Genomic DNA, 4,135 nt, shown 5'->3' on the forward strand with positions numbered 1-4,135 from the left:
TTCCTGGACTGTAAAATTAACTTAAAAAGATGAACACACTGTGAGCTTACAGAGTACAGAGAGAAATTATCTAAATGAGGTGACCAATGCACCCCAACCTCAGAGAAGGAAAGTTTCAAAATCATAAAAACAAACAAACAAAAAACTTTTGTATGAAAGATATTCAAGATTTCTCCAGCACTGACTGATATATAGCATTTTGAGATGGTACTTTGAGAGATAGCAGCTTCAGACCCAGAATAGGGTGGAGAGACGAGTTTTATATGTCTAAATCAGTGGCAAATCACTTTCTTTTCTGTCTTTTACAAAAGGAGGCAGGAGAGCAAATACTGGTCACCCAAGAGAAGAGCATGTGATCCATCCCGTAAGCACTTAGGAAGGGAGTGGAAAAAGGATGGGACAATGATGTGATTTCAAACAGAGGTCTCATCATATTAATTGGTTTGGTCACTTCTGACAAAGTAAAATAAAATAAAAATCACTTTGTCCCAAGGTGCCTTAAAGCTGAAAACCTGAACAACATTATTTTTTTTTTCCCCTCCTGGGCTTACTCCTCATGGAATCACCTTTCTGCTTTGGCTGATGCTTTTAACAGAGCAACGAGGGTTCTCAGAATGAAGATTTTTCCTTGACTATTTTCTTCTTTCAGTAAGGCAGGCCTGTACTTCTTTCCCTCCTCTTTGGAGAGGGCATTATGTATTAAGTGGAAAAGTTACTTTCCAAAAGAAAGGAGTTAGATTGATGTTTCAAAACTGTGGAGTTTTTGGAATGTTTTATATATGATGCCATAACAAAAAAAAGGCAATTACAAATTGTGTACTTCACAACATGCTTTTAAAGACACTTGCACTGTACTCAAATTCTTAAATGTCTTAAATGTAGTTCCTAAGGGTGTTCAGCCCCTTGGCAGATTGGCCTCAGGTGGATCAGGGTCTAGGGGAGGAGCAGCGGCAGGGCAGGACTGGGGTGCACTACATTTCATTCAAGTCAAAGTCTGGTCCTGCATCCTTTGTGTACAAAGTTGCTCCTCTTTGGTGCATTTCAGTTTATCATACAAATCATCAACCAACTTGTCTAGCTTGGCTACTTATCTCTTAGCAAGCTATGCACGGGTCTCTGCCTCCTTAATTTATCAGTAAGAATCTTTATCTCTTCCTCATATTTGTCTTCTTTTGAGCGTGCTTTTCTTCAGCAGTACTCAACACTTCAGGTTCTGGTCCATCAGTCTGATCTACTCATCTATATCTCGGCAATGAGATTCTGCCAAGTTAGCTCACACTTCTGTACATTCTAAGTCCCCTTCAATAATCACCAATTGACGAGCCACCTCCTCTGCAATATGCTTAGCTTCCTTGAGATGAATTTCCTGGAGTTCCATCCTTTTTTTTCATTCTTTAAGCCTGGTTTTCAGCAATCTTCGTACCTATCTTGCTCTCATCAGCAGCTGTTTCTATCTCCTCCAGCTTTTGCAGGGCAGTGGCCAAGTGCTCCTGAGCATGGTCCAACTCCTCTTCAAGCAGCTGGATTCGATGGTTCATGGAAGCCACCTCAGCCTCAGCCTGTTTCTGGGCCCGCCTTTCTCCCTCCACTTCTTGGTGGAGGTGTTCAGGCCTCTACTTGGTAACATTAACCTGCTGCTGCAGAATCTGGATTTTGTGCTTTGCCACCTCTATAGTGGTGATTCCGCCTATGGTGCCTACCCAGCTTTTGTTCAAACTCCAGTTCCAGCCTCCTCTGCTCGGTGTAGCAGCCGCTTCCCTAAGAATACCCATTTTTCACAATGCTATCCATAGTTTGTTATAATCTGTGCAAATATCCTTGTACAGACAATAAAAGAGAAATATTCAAATCTGATATTCAAAATTTATTTTATGTCAGCAGTGACATCCCTCATTCTATATTATTTTCTGAATCTGATTTGAATTTCTGGCAGCTCCCTGTTGAAATACTGCTGTAGCCATTTTTAAATTATCTTTAGCAAAATATTACTTGCATGTGTAATAATGATATTGTTCAATGATCCCTGTAATCATTTGGATTATTTTGTTTGGAATGGGCACAAATATGGATTTCTTCCAATCAATTGGTCTGGTAGCTCTGTTCCAAATTTCCTTGACATAGATGAGTTCACACCTCCAGTGTTGCATTTCAATATGTATTTTCTCAGTTCCTGGAGGCTTGTTTCTACCATTGTCTTCAGTACAATTAGAACTTCTTTCAGTGCCATTGGTGTTTGATGATATTCTACCTCTTGAAATGGTTGAACCAATTCTTTTTGGTACAGTGACGCTGTGAATTCTTCCATCTTCTTTTGATGCTTTCTGAATCATTCAATATGTTGCTATCTTGTTGTTATTCAGTACCACTGAGTTGGTACTGACTCATAGCAACCTTATTCACAACATAATGAAACACTGCCCAGTCCTGTACAAACCTCACAAACATTGCTAGATTTCAGTCCTCGCTACTGCCACTGTGCCAATTCATCTCATTGGGGGTCTTCTTCTTTTCTCTCACTGTCCACTTTACAAAACATGATATCCCTCCTGATAATATGTCTGAATTATGAGAGACAAAGTTTGGCTGTTGTAGCTTCCAAGGAGCATTCTGGATGTACTTTCTCCAACACCGATTGATTTGTTCTTTTGGCAGTTCATGGTATTTTAAATATTCTCCTCCAATATTAGCACTCAAATGCAGCATTTCTTCTACTGTCTTCTTTATTCACTGTCTACCTTTCATATATGCATATGAGGTTATAGAAAATACCATGGCTTGAGTCAGGTACACCTTATTTGTCAAACTGGTATCAATTCTCTTAAAGACTTCCAAGTGGTCTTGTGCATCAGATTTGCCTAATACAATATGTCATTTGTGTGTCACTGTAGGATAAGTACTTGACCACATGGTTTATTTGAACCTCAAGGTCAGCAATTCAAATCTACCTCCTGCTCCTTGGGAACCCTAGACAAGGTTGCTATGACTTGAAACCAACTTGAAAGCACTTAACAACAACAACAACAAAGCTTCCATGAGTGTTGATGGTGGATCTGAGCAAAATGAACTCTTTGATAACTTCAATCTTTTATCCATTTACATGGTTGTTGTTTACTGGTCCAGTGGTGAGGATTTTTGTCTTATTCACATTGAGGTGCAAATCATTCCAAGGCTGTGATCAGTAAGTATTTAAGTCCTCTTCACTTTCAGCATGCAAGTTTGTATCATCTTCATATCACAGTTTGCTAATGAGTCTTCCTCCAATCCTGATTGGATTAATATAATCCAGTTTCTCTTCAGATTATGTGCTCAGCATTGAATAAGAATACAACCCTGGCACACACCTTTCCTTATTTTAAATCATTCAGTGTTTCTTTGTTCTTTTTGAACAACTGTCTCTTGGTCTACATATAGGTTCCTCATGAACACAATTAATGTTCTGGAAGACTCTTTCTCTGCAATGTTGTACATAACTTGTTATAATCCATGAAATCAAAATCCTTTGTGTAGCCAATGAAGCATGAATAAACTTCTTTCTGGTATTCTTTGCTTTCAGCCAAGATCCATCTGACAGCATTAATGATGATGCTTGTTCTATGTCCTCTTATAAATCTGGCCTAAATCTCTGGCAGTTCTCTGCCAATGTATGATTTTTTTTTCCTTTTAATGTTTTATTGTGAATTATGTGATAGTTTACATGGGAGAACATTAGTTTTACATTCATACTATCATATATCATTTCATTGCATGGTTACAATCCCTTCCATGCATCATCAACCAACCAAAGTGTATACCCTGCAAAGCTGCCCCGTGGTCGTCAGCACACAGCCCCTCTCCCTCTCTGGATCTAAAGTCCCCAGTTGCTCCATCTCTCAATGTCATCGTCTCTGTCTCCATCTCTGGCATTACTGCTTCTCTTAGTAGGGACCTCGCTCTTCTCCATTGATGGTCCCAGGGACCTCCGTTCCTGGACTGCAAAGTCAATCACTCCCCCCTTTTTTTTTGCTACAAAATATCTACCTTTATATTTCCAACCCTCGCAGTCAGTCATAATAACAATTATTCACTATTGTATCACAAGAGACCTATCTGCTTCGCCTTTCATTAGCCCTGCCCAGACAGATTGGATACTACTCAG

The 4,135-nt window shown here is 39.5% G+C and overlaps 1 pseudogene; it reads right to left on the bottom strand.

Moving 5' to 3' along the window:
* Positions 1-982: 982 nt before the first annotated feature.
* Positions 983-1,772, bottom strand: LOC102837845 (annotated as a pseudogene).
* Between the last annotated feature and the right edge of the window lie 2,363 nt (positions 1,773-4,135).

Source organism: Chrysochloris asiatica, unplaced genomic scaffold (assembly GCF_000296735.1).
Source record: "Chrysochloris asiatica unplaced genomic scaffold, ChrAsi1.0 scaffold00084, whole genome shotgun sequence".
Classification (NCBI taxonomy): Eukaryota; Metazoa; Chordata; class Mammalia; order Afrosoricida; family Chrysochloridae; genus Chrysochloris; species Chrysochloris asiatica.